This window comes from Pogoniulus pusillus, chromosome Z (assembly GCF_015220805.1).
Source record: "Pogoniulus pusillus isolate bPogPus1 chromosome Z, bPogPus1.pri, whole genome shotgun sequence".
In the NCBI taxonomy this organism is placed as follows: domain Eukaryota; kingdom Metazoa; phylum Chordata; class Aves; order Piciformes; family Lybiidae; genus Pogoniulus; species Pogoniulus pusillus.
In genome coordinates this window covers 25,331,619-25,352,154 of record NC_087309.1, presented here as the reverse complement: position 1 = coordinate 25,352,154, position 20,536 = coordinate 25,331,619, and positions in this window count along the sequence as shown.

Genomic DNA, 20,536 nt, shown 5'->3' with positions numbered 1-20,536 from the left:
AGCATGAGGTCTGAACCTCTGAGCATTGGAGCTGTACAATGGCATCCGAGCATGGGGGTCTGAACAGCTGAGCGCTACAAGTGAGGCTCAGAGCTGTGTCTGAGCCATGCAAGTGAGTCAGAGCTGAGCTGAGCTGCGATACGGTCAGAGCATGTTGTTTACCTGTGCACCCCTATTTATTGGCTGTGGGACAAGATTAATGGCCTCTTTGGCCACTAGAATGACCAATCAGATTGGCAGTAAGCCAAATCTTACCATAATAGGCAGAAGCTACTTGCCTGGACTTTTCCAAATATGGGGATGACATGGGAGACATGAGCTGGGCGTGTGTGACTTACACAACTTGTTTACAACCAGGGGTCCTGGCAAAAAGATATGTTCAGGCAAGGCAAGACAAAAACAAGACTCTTTTTGGGCCCACAGGACCTTCATGACAAGGATAGCCAAGGGATCAGGCCCAGCCAACATGGGTTTAGGAAGGGCAGGGCCTGCCTGACCAATCTGATGTCCTTTTATGATCAGATTACCCTCCTGGTGAATGTGGGGCAGGCTGTGGATGTAGTCTAACTGGACTGCAGCAGAGCCTTTGGCACTCTCTGCCACACCAGGCTCCTGGCAAAGCTGGCAGCTCATGGCTTGGCCAGATTCATTCTGATATGGGTGACAAACTGGCTGGAGGGCTGGGCCCAGACGTTGAATGGTGCCACATTCAGTTGGCAGCCAGTCACTAGTGGTGTTCTTCAGGGATCAGTGCTGGGCCCAGTCCTGTTCAATAACTTTATTGATCTGGACCAGGAAATTGAGTCCAGCATCAGTAAGTGTGCAGACACCAAGTTAGGAAGAGATGTTGATCTGTTGGAGGGTAGGAGAGCCCTGCAGAGGCACCTGGACAGGCTGGATGGGTGAGCAGAGGCCAATGGGATAAGATGGAGGGTTCTACACTTTGTCCACAGCAACCTCAAGCAGCATACTCTTCCCATAGGACTCTTGGTAGAAATTTCATGAGAAGTCCATATAAGACATTCATCCAGTTTTAAATCTCCAGGCTACATACTTGCAATATTGATCTTAGTTTTCCAGATCCCAGCTAGAAATACAATAAGAAAAATAATTTTGTGTGTCTGGGCTGAGTGGAAGATACTGAAATCAAAGCAATGAATAATCCAGTCTGACTTAGAGCTGACTTGGGCTATTGCTCACCAACTCTGTGCTGCAAAGGAACAAACTCTTCCTAGAAATTGGTTTTATAGTCTCATAACAAACATTTTTCCAAGATACAAATATTCTCCTATTGGGAACATTATCAACTTAAGCAAATTTTGTTCCATGCTGATGAGTCAAACAAAGCTTTCTTTAAGTGACTCTGTAATGGAGTTACAAAAAAATCCGGTGAAGTACATGAGAATGGGCCTGATCACTTGGCCATCCTCTAGGTGCTTCATGATGGCACTTAAGATGACCTGTTCCATACCCTTGCCTGGCACTGAGATCAGGCTGACAAGTTTGTAATTTCTTGCTTCATTCTCTTGCCCTTTTTGTGGATGGGCATCACATTGGCCAGCTTCCAATCTTTTGAGGCCTCCTCAGTGAGCCAGGACTGTTGATAAATGATCGAGAGTGGCAGCTCATCTACCAGCTCTCTCAGGGCCCTAGGATGGATCACATCCAGACCCATGGACTTTTGAGGATCCAAGTGGCTCAGCATGTCCCTTACTACTTGGTGCCATGGTCTAGCCTTGGGCACTGTGGTAAAGGGTTGGACTTGATGATCTGTGAGGTCTCTTCCAACCTTGGTGATACTGTGATACTGTGATACTGTGATACAGGGGGACTGTACTGGGCCCTGACTCCATCTGCCAGCTCAGGAGATCAGTTGTGCTAGAGACAACCTGTCCCACTATTGAACATTGAGGCAAAAAAGGTGTTAAGCACCTCATCCTTTTCCACTATATTCCTCTCTCCATTTAATAAGGACTAGAGGTTAGTTTTGCCCCCTCTTTTACCATTAATATATTTATAAAAGCATTTTTTATCCTCCTTAACAGCAGTGGCCAGCCTAAGCTCTAAATGGGCTTTACTTCTCTCATTTTTTTCCTACAAGATCTAGCAACATCCTTGAACTCTTCCTGGGATACCTCCCATTTTTTCCAAAGGTGATATACCCTCTTTTTTTTCTTTAATTCCTTTAGTAGCTCCTTGCTCATCCAATCTGGCTGCCTCCCTCGTCTGCTCATCTTCCGGTACAATGGCACAGTCTGCTCCTGTGCCTTCAGGAGTTCTTTCTTGAAGTAAGTCCAACCTTCCTGGACCCCTTTGTTTTTAAGGGCACTTTCCCAATGAACTTTCTGAATTAGTTCATTAAATATGCCTGTCTACAACTACCTGAAGGAGCATTGTAGCCAGGTGGGGGGTGGCGTCTTCTTCCAGGCAACCAGCAATAGAACAAGGGGACACAGTCTCAAGTTGTGCCGGGGTAGGTATAGGCTGGATATTAGGAAGAAGTTCTTCACAGAGAGAGTGATTTCCCATTGGAATGGGCTGCCCAGGGAGGTGGTGGAGGCACCGTCCCTGGGGGTCTTCAAGAAAAGACTTCATGAGGCACTTAGTGCCATGGTCTAGTTGATTGGTTAGGGCTGGGTGATAGGTTGGCCTGGATGATCTTGGAAGTCTCTTCCAACCTGGTTGATTCTATGATTCTATGATTCTATGATTCTATGCCAGAGTCTGCCCTTTGAAAGTCCAGTGTGGAGGTTGTGTTGATGCCCCTCCTGGTTTCACCATACATTGAAAACTCTATAATTTCATGGACCACAGGCAGCCTGCGACCACCACATGCCCAACCAGCCCCTTTCTATTTGTGAGCAGCAGGTAAAGCAGGGCTGCTTCCCTGGTAGGCTCATTTATCAGCTGAGATAAGAAGCTGTCCATACATATGAAAATATATTAAAAAAAAAAAAAAAAAACCAAAAACAAAAAACCCAAAACATTTTAATTTTCAAAATCTCTGAAATGAAGATTTGATTTTATTTTCATAGTAATTGAGGGGATTACTTAGTCATTGCCATGTATATTGTAGAATGGCTGAAAATCCAAAGATGTTTTATTCCAGGATATTTTGTTAACATTGCCCAAGTGGATCCCTTGCTGATGATTACTAAATTCATCTATAGCTCCAGGGTACCCCCATCTGTTCTGGATGGTAGATACTGTCCCAGTGTATAATACTGACACCTAATTATTTCTGCAATTGCCATTTCTGAATTTGTAATATCTCCCATATATAGTGTCTCCAGTCAAAATAAGCCTCAGAGCAATGCAGCCATCACTATTTCCAGGAGTGGGAAGTGAGAACTACACTTTTGTTTATTTTTATCACTGTTCTCAATATAATTTGAGACTCTTCTTTAAGATTTGGCAGATATTTGCAATTGTAGTTTGAATTTTTCCAAGAGGAGCAAAGTGCCATATTAACACGGTATCAATCCATCTTCCATAAAATTTTCATGGACCAATCTTGAGTAAGATGAGACATAAAATGGGGAAGTTTTCCTGTTGTTATTCCTAATTTTAGCTTCTTCTGGCAGCCAGAAAGGTTAACAGAAAGTTGTAGCTCATGGGGTTCAGTGTAGCTGTGTAGCCTGTTCTTCAAATGTACACAGTTGCTAGTGTGTTGTAAATTCATACACTAACTTCTTTATGTAGACAAGCTGTGAAAGTAAAACCAACTAGGAAACTATATGTACACATGGCCACATTAAACTAAGGCCAAACTGCTGCTGAGCATTTCAGAAAGGAGAGCGCTTATGAAATGCTAAGGCAAAGTACATAAAAAACATGCACATACAAGCATTTCCCCATTTAACACTATGGATGACTGGGCTTGACAGCAAGAGACATTAAAGAGTAGCACAGTGATTAAATATTTTTTATTTTTTTAACTTCAGCTTTGTAGTGAAAGAGGAAGCAACCATTTTTCATTTTTCATTTGTATTCAGGGAACATTTTTGTGATGCAGTACTTTTGCACACAAATAATACAGTTATCAGAGAAACTCAAACAAAAATATTTTATTTGCACTATGTTTAGCCCTTTTGACATTGCTCCAATATGTGTACTCCATAGAGATGCTGTAGGCCCTTTGTATGAGCAAATAACATCCTGTACCTTTAAAACAGGACAGCTATCATATCCAAAATGCTATTTTCTTTCTGCGTACCTTGAATCTGGGTTTCCTGTATAAGAGAAAACTTGTCACACATAGTCATGCTCAATCAGAGTTCAAGTTTTTCTTTAGGAACCTATGTTTCAGCATCAAGCAGTTTTCTAAACTGTGGAGAGATTGAGCAACTTCCCTATCAGTTATTGGGACTTGATGAATTTAGGCTGTACCAAAATCACAGTGATATTTGTAGGGAAAATGCCTATCTTCCACATACAAATTTTCCATCTGTTACTTTGACTCAGCAGCCTTAGGTAGCCCCACTAAAACAAACAACAGTTTCATTCTGAAGAGGCTCTGGAGAGACTTAATAGTGGCCTTCAAGTACCTTAAGGACGGAGAGAGACTGTTTACCAAAGACTGTAGTGATAGGATGGGGCGTAATGATTTCTACCAGGCTCCGGACAGCCTGATCTAGAATAGGGACTCCCTGCCCATGTCAGAGAGTTTGAAACTAGATGATCCTTGTGGTACCTTCCAACTCTGACTGATACTATGATTCTGTGATTCTATGATTCATACTAGCAAAGAGCAGAGCGGATGTTAGGAACGGTGGATTAGATGTGCAACACTGCAAGAGGTTGCATGGGGAGGTGGTTGCGCCCCATTCCTGGAGATATTCAAAGTGAGGCTCGACAGGGCCTTGGCAACCTGGTCTAATTGAGGATGCCCCTGCTTACTGAAGAGGAGATTGGACTAGATGACCTTTGGAGGTCCCTTCCAGCCCAGATCATTCTATGATTCACACCCAATATGTACTATCCCCCAGGGTTACAATAACTCTAGGGATTTTTTTTTCAGGGACACAGCTGGAAAAAGTGCAAGCAACATATGCCAAAAGATTATAGGTTGCTGTACTTTTCTGTTTTCCCCTCTAAAGGTGACCAAAGGTCAGAGCTCTCTGGTGTTGACAGAAAACCGGGCACTGGCATGAGATTAGTCTTGTTTACCTTATTAAAATAAATCTGTAGTTGACTTTGCTGTGTAAAATGTAATTTATTAGCTTAATTCTGAGCAGTTACTGTAGGAGAACACAAGGACAATCAGCCGGTCTTTGCAAAAATAATAGCTCTGGAGAAATAGTATCTCATGCTGTGATGTTGTATTTTTTTTCTTCACCACTTGTCACTGCCACTAGAGAATATCAGCTGAAGAAATTAATTAATCACCACTGTCATTGAAATAAAAAATGACTGATAGCATAAATCAACACCTGTTCATTCTGGGGAACAAAATTTGCCTGCACTGTCTGTGAATCTGCCCCAAAATTTGGGACAATAGAAGAGTATTCAATTACACCCAAAAGTCTATGCATGTTTTCCAGCATCCTTGCAAGATAGGATAATGGATCAGGCCCAGCCAGCATGGGTTTAGGAAGGGCAGATCCTGCCTGACCAACCTGATCTCCTTCTGTGCTCAGGTTACCCACGTGGTGAATGTGGGGAAGGCTGTGGATGTAGTCTCCCTGGACTTCAGCAAAGCCTTTGACACCGTCATCCCACAAAAAGCTCCTGGCCAAGCTGGCAGCTTGTGGCTTGGACAGATGCCCTCTGATACGGGTCAAGAATGGGCTGGAAAGCTGGGTCCAGAGAGCGGTATTGAATGGTGCCACATCCAGTTGGCAGCCAGTCACTAGTGGCGTTGTACAAGGATCAGTGCCGGGCGCAGTCCTGTCCAATATCTTTACTGATGATCTGGAGGAGGGCATTGAGTCCAGCATCAGTAAGTTTGCAGATGACACCAATCTAGGAGCAGGTGTTGACCTGTTGGAAGGTAGGAGAGCCCTGCAGAGGGACCTGGACAGGCTGGATGGGTGGGCAGAGTCCAGTGGGATGAGATTTAACAAGGCCAAGCACGGGGTTCTACACTTTGGCGACAACAACCCCAGGCAGCACTACAAGCTGAGGGCAGAGTGGCTGGAGAGCAGCCATGAAGAAAGGGACCTGGGGGTACTGATAGATAGTAGGCTGAAGATGAGCCAGCAGTGTGCCTAGGTAGCCAAGAGAGCCAATGGCATTCTGGCATGCATCAGGAACAGTGTGGCCAGTAGGACAAGGGAGGACACTGCTCAGGCCACACCTTGAGTATTGTGTCGAGTTCTGGGCCCCTCAATTCAAGAGAGATGTTGAAGTGCTGGAACGTGTCCAGAGAAAGGCAACAAAGCTGGTGAAAGGCCTGGAGCACAAACCCTATGAGGAGAGCCTGAGGGAGCTGGGGTTGTTCAGCCTGGAGAAGAGGAGGCTCAGGGGTAACCTCATTGCTGTCTACAACTACCTGAAGGGAACTTGCAGACAGGTGGGGGTTGGTCTCTTTTGCCAGGCAACCAGCAATAGAACAAGGGGACATAGTCTTAAGTTGTGCTGGGGTAAGTATAGGCTGGATGTTAAGAGGAAGTTCTTGCCAGAGAGAGTGATTTGCCATTGGAATGGGCTGCCCAGGGAGGTGGTGGAGTCACTGTCCCTGGAGGTGTTCAAGAAAAGACTGGATGAGGCACTTAGTGCCATGGTCTAGTTGACTGGAAAGGAGTAGGTGCCAGGTTGGACTGGATGGTCTTGGGAGTCTCTTCCAACCTGGTTGATTCTATGATTCGATCAGATAGCTCATAAGCAGCAACAGTTCATTCAGTCTATTGAAGTATTCACTCATGCTTTCAATTCTGACCACTAGAAACACCTTTTATATATTACTACTATTCATGACTCCTAGTTTGCTTAGACTGTAAATTTGTATTTATTTTATTTAATAGAATTAGAAACACACTGGACTGTGCATTTAACTTGTGCAAATGAATTCTCCTAAAACCTTCTGACAGTGTAAGTTAAGGTGCTCTGATGCCAGTTGCATGCATAAAACCTCTGACATTGTGGGGATTTTATGAACCCAGCAGCGCATGCAAAATTAGAGCTGCTTTCAATGCAAAAACATGTGGAAATGAGCAGACCTAGTCCAACTTGATAATGCTGAACATGGATCTAAAAAAACTTTGAAGACGTTTTTTCCCCTTGAAACTGTAAAGAAGTAAAACACAAATTGTCCTGTGTTCTTCATTATTCTAGAAAATATTGTCAGTGGATAAGTGACTGAAGGAAATGAGCACCTTCCCTAATGCCAAAATGTACACTGGCTGCTGGTATTGATAGATCTTGTAGACACGGAAACAGAATTAACATTTAGAGATTTAAAAACTAGCAGGTGAAATCCTGACTCAGCTGAAGTTACAGTGTGCTCTGTTACTGACTAGAGAGACATATTTTTTCCCACCTCTCATATTCCTGTTGTTGACCATTATTATTCCTTGACATATTGTGGTGGAGGGGTGTGATGGTTTGGGCTCTTACCCACCCCCCCACACTTTTGAATTGCCCCAGCTAACTCAGAAGGGACTCCAGGAATATAAATGAAGCTATTTATTTTTACAGCAGCAAATATACAAGCAGCTATTTACAATATATACAGTTATATACAGAAATATACAAAGGATAAACAATACAAAAGCACAACTCCCCTCCCAGAAACCTGAGTCCCCAGGAGGGGCTCTCAAACCACCCCAACACCTTCCCTAGCCCCTCTCAACCTTACCCCAGTTCCCGGGAAGAATAGAGGTGCAGCCAAGAGGTTAAGAAGGAAGGTTAGTGGCAGTGGGGTTAAGGAGATGTGGCTTGGTCTGAAGGCAAAGGCAGAATGAAAGACAAAATGAAGAATGTTTACTTCTTCTCCCAGAGTTCTCAGCGTGACTGTGAGAGGAGTTGACACAACCATGTTTTCCTTTTTACTGCCCATTATCTAGTTCTTTTACCAAAACATTCCAGCTTGCTTCAAACTAGCACAAGGGGCAGCAGCCCCAAAACTGAGGCTTTTCTATGCCTCTGCATGCCCAGACATGCTTTTCTGCCAGGACCCATGTGGCAGGAAACATGTTGCATAACACACACATGCCCAGCCCGTGTACCTTTCAGGTTCGGGCACATAATCCCCTATTGGGAGGGTCCGGGCATATATCTCTATTGCCTATTGGGGCAAGGTTTGGCTTACTGACAACCTGATTGGTCACTTTAGATGTCCAACGAGCCACGAATCTCAGCCCAGGGCCTTTAAAGAGGGGTGCATAGTAGCACCACGTGTTCAGAGGTTCAAATTGCTCATTAGTTTAGAGCACATAGACTCAGCTCTGATCCACAGCAGCACACTGCTGCTCTGACCCGCTTGCATTGGCCTAGACAGGATCAGGCCTCACTCACTCGCAAGCATTACAGAGGCTTAGATCTCATTCATTGATCTCAAGGTGCAGTCAAGCTATCTGCAAGCCCTCTGAGAAGCAGAGCATATTCATGCCTGCACCATACATATATGGGGAGCCGAGAACCCCCTGCCTAGCCTTGAGCTATCTTGATTCAGCTACAGAGTTAAATCTCCCTGCAGCATGGCATAGATATTGCTTGATGGCTATCCTGTAACTCTGGAAAGACCCAGAGCCAGCAGACCCCTTTCCAGATGGTCTGTGAACCTGCAAACGCAGCCTGCTAGCTGCCCAAACTGTGTCAGAAGCTACAAGGATCAAATCCTTCTCCTGCATCGGGAAAAAACCTGCCAGCTGATCATCCCTGGACACACATGGCTTCCAGAAGAAAGACAGCACCGAGGCAGATATTACCTTCACCCCAGGAGAGAAGGTTAGAGAAATACCGTTACCCCAGAGACTGGGAAAATCCTTTTCAATTCCCCTTGCAAGCCGGGACAAATCTCCAGCTCCATCAAGTCCCCAGAGACTGAGGCACACGTGGAGGCAGATTCCTGGAAGGGTGATTTAATGATTAATACTCAAGAGCATCACACCTAAGTAAGCTTTAATACCTTTGTGATATAAGTTGTCTCTATCTGAAGAGCACACACAGTTTCAGCCCTTGCTGGGCAGACACTAGAGTTGTTAAGAGGCATTAAGCCTAAGAAATATTTCTCTCTGTCAATAATGGTTGATAATTTGATATTTCCACTTAATAATCAATCCCTGTAAGTGTATATATATCCCAAGCTATTTTCATAAACTTGCAAACGAACTCTGGATTTCATAGTGGTTGGGGGTGGTGTAAATTTGTAAATATTAATTTTAATAAATAACTTTATAAAAAATCAAAACCACCTCAAATTAATTTCTCACCTCCCCCTAACAGGGAAGGAATAGAGAAATCCCCTCCATGACACATATCCTTCCAAAGATTACTTGTAATCTGGTACTTGTAAAGGACCAAATGTACTCGAAAGCAGCCTGATTTCAGTTCTTCATTCCTGGGTAACACCTCCCTCTCTGGAGATATTCATGACCAGTCTGGATGCATTCCAGTGTGATCTGCTGTAGGTGATCCTGCTCTGGCAGGGGCGTTGGTCTAGATGATCTTCCGAGGTCCTTTCCAGCCCCTAAGATTCTGTGATGCAAGGGCTAAACAATGTAAGATGTTGAATAAGAGTTATCTCTCTATTAATTCATCATGCATTGGGCTCAGCTACTAAATGCTATAGTTTTCATTGTTAGATGCTTTTCCTTCATCCAGTACTAAATGCAAAATTTGGAGTCTGTTCTTGTACACCCAGTTAAAATCAAATTTTCTCTAAAGTGAAGTAACGAGCTCATTTGAGAGTACTAAGGTGTCATATATCCATATCACAGCTCTTTGGTTTCATTGCAGAGGCCATCCCTATTAGCAGTTCCCATATCTAACCACAGAGTGATCCATGTCACTTTGACAAAGGTCAGTAGAGCAGGGAGTGAAAGGAGAAAGGTAGGGAAGTAGTTTTGAGCCACTGAAATTTCTCCTTTTTATAGACTCATGGCTTCATAGAATGGTTTGAGCTGGAAGAGGCCTTAAAGACCATCTAATTCCAACTCCCCTGCCACACTCAAAGACACTTCTTACTAGACCAGGTTGATCAGGGCCCCATCCACCCTGGCCTTGAGCACTTCCAGGCTTGGAGTCTCCATAAGTTCTCTGGACAACCTGTTCTGGTGCTTCATCACCACTATGGTGAAGAGTATTTCCCTAATGGCTTATACTTAAATCCAGAGAAAAATATACTGTTGTTGATAAGCTCCTTCAGCCAGAATGTAATTCACCATAAAGAGATACTAGCTTATGACTTCAATGAATATGGATATTATTTTATTATTAATGTTTTTTATCCTCAGACTTGTTTTTTTTTGTCAGGTCTACTTAGGCAGTATAACGGATACTTACTTAAATAGAGATGGTGCAGGTAGAGACCCTGGATGCCAGTCGCCATAGTGTTTGAGACATTCAGGTGTTAATACATAACTCCCATGGAACAAGGAAATGCCTGGACAGGTGACAGCTAACATCAAAACTACCATAAATAAATAATTTTGCTTCCCATATAATTTCCAATAAGGCTTAAAACTGGGAAACATTTTAAGGTTTCAAATCTTTATTCAGTTAAGGATGAAAACAAATGTGAAAACACAATGATTCTGGTCCTCCTCCACTTACTGATTTTGTGAGCCAAGTACAACTCACAGACATTTCTCATAAAATTGGAGGAATTTATATTGACTTTAGTGAACTTCCTCCAGAATCCAGATGATGAAAATGAAAGCAAATTTTGGCCTAATGGCCAGGAGTCCAATATGTCTATCATCAACCAAATATATTTAACACAAAAAGACACAGATTACTATCAATGGCAACTGACACTGTTTACTTTTGACATGAAAGATCTCTCACTGGGGCCAGCCAAAGCCTGTAAAACAAGTCTTATATTTGCTTCCCAGCACTTAACACTAAAACTGTCCTTTCTTCACTGTTCAGGCAGTGACAGGTCTGCCGCAGTTCCTTTGACCTCTCACTTGACCCTTGTAAGGCAACAAAAACACCCCCAGTGAGTCCAGTATTAGAGGTTTCTCAGAGATCACAAATTGTCTCATCTTTCCAGGGTTTTCCATGTCCTTTACTTTCATAGTGAACAAAGAAAGCCAGCCCTCAAGAGCCTTGCTACTGCCTTTCTCCCTTTCCTCCCATTATTCTACCGGTGAAGTACCTCCAATCTGTGTATGCGGCTATTGTGCTATAGCTTAATTAAGCTACTTTTTCAGTCCCTAGAGTAAAAAATAAACTAAAATAAACAATTACATACTTTACATATTTTACAGATAGTAGATTTTACATTGCAGGACGACAAGATATCCCTTCACTGCGTGGTGCCCTTTCTGTGCAAAGCTGTGGAAGGATTTCTTTGAGTCATTGGCAATTACAAGACTTGGAAATTAAGAATTTCGAACAGGTTTAATACCTTTTAAGAAAAACAACTCATATAAAATTAAAACACTTTTCTCATAGCAGAACAATTTGTTTACATTGCTAATAGCTTAATGGAACACATGTCAGGAAACAGCAAAAATCTGCTTGTGTCACCTATCAACTATGGTCAGCTACCTTATGATGAGGGAAAGATGAGACCAGAGAATAGAACCCAGAGGCAACAACACGCACACTGACGGGGGAATTTCATGAGGGTCTGTAAGCAGAATTAAGAATCAATTGCAGGATCTGTCAATAACACTGGATGTGGTGAAAGGCTGAACCAGAATTCAGTTTCATAAGTAGCAAATGAGATCCAGATATGGAGACAAGTTGCAATGTATGTCAGAGGAGTCTATGAAGGATAGGAACTAACTACAGTTCAGGTATAAGGAAGAAGTGTTGGAGGCCAGGGCAGGTCTGTTAGTGTCCACAGGCTCCTGAAAACTTAAAGTGAAAAGTGGTCATAAAACTACAGGAATAATTTTCCTGGTATTTGTGAAGCACAGACCCACTGCTGATTTTGTATAAACTCAGCTAAGAATCATCACATTTTTTCAGCAAGCCATCATTCCTAGGTTATCAGACTCAAAAGAGTTCAGCAGCACATACTTAATATGCTGATTGTTTGTTATCTGAGATCATCTTGAGTGCAATTATGCAGCTGTTGTGGAGGGCCTGTAGGCCTGAAAGCAGGCTTATTTATGCCTGCTCTGCCTGGACATGTCTCTCTGCCTGCACCAGGGGTAAACGAGCACAAAGGGGCACAACAGACCAGGGCCATGAAGTCAGTTGCCCAGGACACCTGATTGTGTAAGTCCCCACATGCCCAGCTCATGTCTCCCTGGTGTAAGCCCATGTGATCCCCATATTTGGGGTAGTCCAGGCAGGTGCCTTTTGCCTAGTATAGTAAGGTTTGGCTGACTACCAATCTGATTGGTCATTCTAGTGGTCAATGAGACCATTAACTCTTGGTCCACATTTAATAAATAGGGGCACACAGGCTCACGTGCAGCCTTCCCCACATTACTTGTGGCTCTGCCACGTTGCTTGCTTGCCTGCCTGCATACTTCCTTGCAGCTTTATGCCTGCCTTTGCCTTTATATGATTACCTGGTGTGCACCATTGCTGCGGGTTGCCAGGAGCAGACTCACTTGTCTGCATTCGATTGGCCTGAGGAGCCAGCATTAGACCATTGCTCAGACTGCACAGAATCCTGCCTCTGTACCTGGAGATCCTGCCTACAAATTCCCTGGACAGAGCACCCAGAAGGAGCCAGCAGCATAAGGTCAGAGATTCTTATTTCCCCTGAAACCAGAGGATTCCAGCCTCAAAGTCCACAGGCAGAGACCCTGAAGAATTGGATACTTGCAGTAGGCTGTGCCGTAGCCCCTGGAGGGTGATTTCTTATTAACTGGAATTGTGAGTAAATACTTGAATGCTTCTGTAATTTCTATTATCTCTGCCATAAAGCAGAAAACAGCTTTCAGCTCATTCTTGCTGGGCAAATAGTATATGACCCCAAGCAGCATTAAGCCATGGGGAAAACTCTTTCTGTTAATAGTTTCAATGTTTGCTAGTTATTAATAAGTTTCTGTAGATATATATCCTAGAATGTTTTCATAACCATGTAAAAATTAATACTAATATTAAAGTTTAGTGGTAGGGGGTGGCAAGAGTTCAGAATATTGGAAGTTAATAAATATATATCTATTTTTATAAATATCCTCTCGCATTAATTAATTTCTCCCCTCTACCACAATTAGCGTAGGTTGCAGAATACTCCATCCACAACAGCAGCACATGCAGGGCAATCAGGTGATGAGGCTCAGTCACCACAGATTCATGGTTCAGTCACCACAGATTTATGAGGGCCTGCTTGACAATCCTGATCTTCATTTGCAACAAGGTGAACCACTTGATGGATGAGGGAAAGACTGTGGATGTTATTTACCTACATTTCACTACATCATTTGTTGCTTTTCCATAGCATCCTAATAGAGAACTTCATTGCTCATGGCTTGAATGAATGGATGTTTCACTCAGTAAAATACTGTTTGGATGACCAGGCCCAAAGAGTCTTGGTGAACAGATCCAGATAGTGGCCAGCCTCAAGTGCTGCTCCCAGGGCTCAGTTTTGGCGTCAGCGCTCTTTAATATCTTGTGCTAGTTTGAAGCAGGCTAGAATGTTTTGGTGAGAACTAGATTACATGCTGTGAAAAGAAAACAATGGTGATGTCCACTTCGCTCACAGCCTTGCTGAGATGTTTAGGAACAAGAAACAAAAACATTAGATAACCATTCTCATTGGGCACTAACTCTTGCTGAGGCTGCTGGCTGGGCTGCATCACTCTAACCTCACCCTCCATTTTGGGCTAACCCACCTTGCTTCTTAACCTCTGGGTGAACCTCTATTCTTCCTTGGGACTGGGGTAAGGTTGAGAGGGGCATGGGGAAGGTGAAGGGGTGGTTGAGAGCTCCTCCTGGGGACTTAGGTTTCTGGGAGGGGAGTTGTGTTTCTGTATTACCTTTTACCTTGTATATTTCTGTATATACTGTAAATATCTGCTTGTATATTGTGCTAGCTGTAAATATAAGCTTCATTCATATTTCCAGAGCCAGCTGAGTCTAGTCTGGGTGATTTCTAAAGTGTGTGTGGGGGTAGTGGGGAACGCCCAAACCATCACATATCTTTACCAATCTTCTGTATGAGGGGAGTGAGTACACCCTAAATAAGTTTGCATGTGATAGTAAGTTGGGAAATAATTTTAATCTGCTTGATGTTAGAAGGTTCTACAGTAAAAGCCAGACAACAGCTCCATGCAAATCTGCAGACTTGCATAAGAGTGGCTGGAAAGCTGCCCTGCAGAGAAAAACCTAGTGTTGACAGTTGCCTTGGGTGACATTAATCAGTGTAACTGTAACTTGAAGTATTCAGGACAATGCCCAGTTGAAAAAGTGTAGTTATATTATAGTAATTACAGCCACTCTAATTTAGTCTAGCCACAGAAAGCAGTTATACTTAGCTTATGTCCTAGAAAGTGTAAACAAGATCTAGGCAAATGTAATAGATTAACAGCTTCTGCTTTATTCCAATACAGAAGTGAGGGAAGGTAAAAAAAATAATCAGCCATCGAGTTGAGATAAAGTATTGAGATAGGGGCTTTAATGAGAAAAATGATGTAATACAATGCAAAATTACCTTAGCCTGTTCACAGAAAAAGCACAGCAACATACAGAAAGCAGTAGCAGAAATTAGAGAGCTAATCTTCACCTCATCCAATCCCACTGCCATCTCAGCTGAAGAGAGTAGCACCCCCTCAAACCTGGAAAAAAAAACAGCAACTGGAACAGGAAGGCCCTCATGTTACAGTCTGAACTTCAAGCCCTGTAACACTTCGCTCCAGATAGCACTTTCATTTGGAAGTTGGCATGACATGAACATAGTATGAATATCATCAGATTCAACTCAACCCGTGACAGCAAGACCAAATGCTTCAAAGATTTCTCTTAGAAGATGTAGACAAAAACTAAAAAAAAAAACTAAAAAAAAAAAAAAAAAAAAAAAAAAAAAAAAAAAAGTGAGGCTTTCCGAAGAGTTCAACACTCAGATTGTTGAATGGTACAAAATGTTACAAAAAAATAGGCAAGTTTTGCGAAGTAAATAGACTTGGTCAGCAGGCAGAATGTCACTTGTCGTTAAAAGGAAAAAAATTAAAGCCTGGTTAGAAGCACAGTGAAATGACATGTCTAAATAGTCTATTTGACTTCTATAGAAAATTATATTCACCTGCTGAAGGCACCAGTTATCTACAGATCTGGCACTTCATGTCATCTGTTCTCAAGATGATCCTTGCAGCCACGACTTGACGTTCTAATCTGAGAACTTCAGGATATATTTTACATGGCAGAGGCTCAGCAAATATTGGTACTCTGTACTGTTAGCTGCTTTCTGAGGAGATGTAGGATAGTTCCTGTCATATCATCCTGAAATGACTAAGCAAGACGTAAGGAGCAGAAGAAACTGAACCTATTGTAGCAAAGTGCAAAATTAAGTTTTCTCGTGGAGAGCCCATAGGCCCAAAAATAGGCTTATACATGCCTTGTCTTGCCTGGACATGCTTTTCTGCCCACACCAGAGGTAAACACTTAAACGAACACAAAAGGGCATAACAAACCTGGTGCCATAAAGTCTGGCCTGCCCAGGGCCCCTTGTTGTGTAACGTGGTTGTATAAGCCCATGAGCCTAGCTTATGTCCCACTGGGCGCAAGGCAAATGCTATCCCCATATTTGGGACGTCCAGGCTTGTGGCTCTCACCTATTATGGTAGGCTTTTGGCTAACTGCCAAGCTGATTGGTCATTTTGGTGGCCAAAGTACCATTAATCTTGGCCCACATTTGATAAATACAGGTACTTAGGTAAACAAAGTGCTTAGACTCACCTGTGCTGCCTTTTGCTGATGCTTCCCTGCCTGACTGTTCACCCACAGTGCCCACCTGCAGTGCATCTACTTTTCTCTATGGAGACAGAGTCTCCCATGGGCTCCCAGCCAGCCATGCACACCTGCACACCACTGTGGTGAGTTACCAGGACTAGATCCTGTGTTGCCTGCCTCTACAGAGCATAATCTCCCATGCAGCCATGCACCCTATTGCGTGCCCTCTGCCTTATCACTGCCTGGTAAACTCTAATGCCTCGGAGTTACCAGGAGCAGACCCTGGATTGTTTGCACATGATCAGCTTGTATGGTGTCATGGAGGGCCTGTAGGCCTGAAAACAGGCTTATTTATGCCTTGCCCTGCCTGGACATGTTTTTCTGCCCAAACCAGAGGTAAACACATAGCAAGCACAAAAGGGGCACAATAGGCCTGGTGCCACAAAATCTAGTCTGCCAGGACCCCAGATTGTATAAGGTGTTTGTAAACAGGTTGTGTAAGCCCCCACACGCCCAGCTCGTGCCTCTCTGGTGTAAGCCCATGTGATCCCCATGTTTGGGGAAAGTCCAGGCGCTGTGATTTTGCCTATTATGGTAAGGTTTGGCTAACTGCCAACCTGATTGGTCATTCTAGTGGCCAAGGGGCCATTAATCTTGGCCCACACTTAATATATGGGGGTACACAGGTAGACAATGTGCTTGGACTCCCCTGCATAGCTCGGACTCTTCCAATGGCTCGGACATCCCTGCCCGCATACTTACATGCAGAGCTCACTTAAGCCTGCCTATATATATGTAGAGCCCATAGTCTCCCAGCCAGCTGTGCGCACTTGCATTCCACTGTGTTATCAGGACCAGATCCTGTATTGCCTGCCTTTATCTATGGAGCGCAGACTCCCAAGCAGCTGTGCACCCTATTATATGCCCGCTGCCTTATCATTGCCTGGTAGGCACCACTGCTGCTGAGTTAACAGGAAGCAGATTCCAATTGTCTGCATGTGATTGGCCTACTAGCCAGCGTGAGATTGTGCTCAGACTGCACAGCATCATACTCCCTCTGCACCTGAGGTCCTGCCTGCCAACAATCCTTGAACAGAGCATCCACGAGAAGCCAGGAGACAAGGGTGGAGATTGCATCCTTTGCCTGAAGAACAAGCTCAGAGACCATCACTTCCCCAGAAGCCGGGAAGATTCATCCTTTCAACTCAAGCTGGGAGAATTCTATCCTCAAAGTCCATGGGCAAAGCTCTCCTGAAGTTTGGACACTAGGCATAGGCTGTGACGTAGCACCGGAGGGTGATTATTGATTAATAAGAATTGTAATTGAATGCTTTAATGCCTCTGTAATAATCCATTGTCTCTGCCATATAGCAGAAAGAGCTTCCAGTCCACTCTGCTGGGTGAATAGTACTGTTGCAAAATGCAGTGGTGTTGGTTAACGTTTTCCACTGGCTTATCAGGACAAAATGCCTTGATCTTGGGACTAACCATAATTACCCCATCGGTTATTCACAATAAAGACTGCATGTGGTAAATGTTTATCCCAGTTACCTTTTGATATGACGGCATGCTTTTTAATTAGAGCATTTGTCCTTTCTACAATACCGTTAGCTTGAGGATAGTAGGGAGTATGGAATATCCATGTAACTCCCTCATCCTTAGCCCAGTCTTGTACAGAAGATGCTGTAAAGTGAGATCTGTTATCACTTTGGATGTATTCTGGCATTAGCAGAAAACTAAACCACTGCCTCAAAGCCTCAATAGTTTGAGCGCCTGTGGCAGCACCAGTGGCTGTAGCCATGACTAATCCCGAGACCACTTCCACCCCCACCAATATGTATTTCTTCCCATGTGAGGGTTTAAATGGGCCCACATAGTCAATTTACCATGTGCTCCATAATTTCTTGTCTCCTCTGATGTGCTGAGCTGGTGCTAGGTTGGGGTGATTGGCTTTAAGCCTAATTTTGCACTGTGGACAGGCTGAAATGATTTCCTCACAAGGAGTCATAGAAATTGGCCATCCTCTAGATCTACATTTGTAGTAGAGGTCTGCCTTTCCTGAATGACCTCTTTTAATATGTAGCCATTCAGCTAATCTCCACCAATCATCTTTCTCATTATTGAGCATGCTTATTTTTGCCAGGTAATCTGTCTGATCATTCCAGGTTGCAGCTGGAGTTTGCTGCTTGGAATGCCCTTTAACTCAGCCTACTTTAAGGGGTCTGGATCGGCCTATCTCTAATAGCCTTTTCCAATCATCAGCCCACATTTGAAACCTTCCACTGATTTCGCTTTCCACTGGCAAATCCACTCTGTGGAGTCTTTGAACTTAGAGTAGGAATCAGTGTAAATGGTTGTTGCTCCATGCTCTGCTACTAGCACGAGAGCACATAGTTCCCCTACCTTTGCACTGCCATCACCCTCTTCAGTGATGGTTTGGCCTGTAGCAATCTCTAAAGCTGCGGCTTTATAACGTCACTTGGACCCCACCCTCTGAGAGGATACAACTGTAAACCACACTCCTGACTTATCTTAATCTGCGGTCATTTCTGGGGCCACCTGTATAGGAGAAGGCTTATATGGCTGACCAAGCAGTACTTTATCAGGGTTTATGTGCTGTTGCAATTTGGGTACCTTTGTAGGTCCTTCTTTCAGCAGCGAAAGCGGTGAGATTCCCTCTAGGTAGGCATACCACTTTCTTACAGTGGCCTTTTGGGCAATCCCTTCTGGTAGAGATCCTTTAAGGATCGATTTCAACAGTGGGAATGGGCCTTGCACTACAATGTCTTGTATAGTTCAAAGCTTCTCTGCCTCTTTGACAGCCTGACTTAGGGAAAAGAGTCCCTTTTCCCATTCTGAGTACTGTGTTTTGGTCTCTTTGAATGCTGTTGAGGAAAATAAAAGAGGTCTACTAGGACCGTTGGGTCCCCTCTGAAATATTCCACAGTACGAGGCATGCTCGGAAAAACCCCATTCAGCCCTTAGGGCATCTTGTGAGTGCAAGAGCCCCAACTTCTGATATGCCTTCAATTAATCTTTAAGAACTCTCAGGCTCTCAGAATATCATGGAGTCCAGTCCCAATCTTTGTGCTTCTTAAGCAAATCATACAGAGGACAAGCAATTATGGAGAAACCTGGGATATGTTTTCTCCAGTAGCCCAAGGTGCCCAACAACTGTTGTAGCTCCTTTTTGTTTTGGAGTATTTGACCCTTTTCAATTTCTTGTAAGGTATCTTCTGGAACAGACATTGCACCTGCCACCCACCAGGATCCTAAAAACTTAACCTCCTGGCTTGGGCCTTAGCACTTCTCCTTTGGAATGGTCAGTCCTTGGTCAGTTAACAATTTTCGAATACCCTCAGCTACTGCAGCCACTTGCTCTTTGTCATTCCCTCCCACCAAATTGTCATCAATGTAATGATACACTTTAACATCTTTAGGAAGTTGAACAGTGTCAAGCAAAGCTGCAAGTGTGTTGTGTGCAATAGTTGCACTGTGTTTGTACCCTTGTGGGAGACTGTTGAATGTGTACTGAATACCTTGCCAAGTGAATGCAAACTGTGGTTTGTCCTCTTCTCTCAGCAGTACCGTGAAGAACATACCCTTCACATCCAAAGTTGCCATCCAGGCGTGAGAAGCCGCTTGAATTGCTGTCACTGTGGATGAAAGACTTGGGACTGCTGCAGTGAGAGGAAGAGTGTTATTATTAAGTTTCCTAAAGTCAATAGTCAGTCTCCACCTGCCATCTGGTTTTTGAACTGGCCAGACAGGTGAATTGTAAGGAGAATGAGTTCTGGTGATTATCTTTCTTTTCTCCAGGTCAGCTATCACTTCAGTAATGCCTTGCCTAGCTGCTGCTGGTTATGGATATTGTACAACACAGGTAATTTGTGACTTTGGTAATGGAGGAGCGGTTTGCAACTGTCTTGGGTTCAAATGCAAGTTCCCAGAGACTCTAATAATTTTAATAGAACCAATGACAATTTATAGAATTTATAGAGTGCCCTCCCTTCTTCCCCCTCCTTTCCCAATGATAGGGATTAGATATAGGGAGAGAGAGAGGTAAGCACACCCAAATAAATCAATCTCACTCGATTTGGAAGTTAAAAGGAAAAGTTTAAGTTTAACAATAACTTAGAAAAGATATTGGAGGTAGAGAAGTTTACAAAGGATAGGGAAAGGAAAACAGAAAAAATACAAAAAGGGATGAATACAACCCGAGCAATGTGATGATGTCTCTGCCTCGTGGCTGCCACGTGGTGTGCTGGTATGGATCTGTGTGTGTGTGTGTGTGCGTGTGTGTGGAGAGGGAGCGAAGCAAGAGAGCGAGCAAGGAAGCCCCTCTGTCTTTTATAGGACAGGAAGTGGGGGGAGTGGGCTAACCATCACCTGGAGTGTGGCCCACCCCTGGAGAGGGGCCAAGACCCCTAGGGTCAGGTTCAGGGTTACTCCCCCTGGAGTGTTAACCCTATACAGCGACAAACAAACATGAGCATGGGCTGATTTTGCCCCTTTTGTCCCCACTTCATAAGCACCAAAGCTCCATAATGTTCCATCTGGAAGATGCCACCTTCTA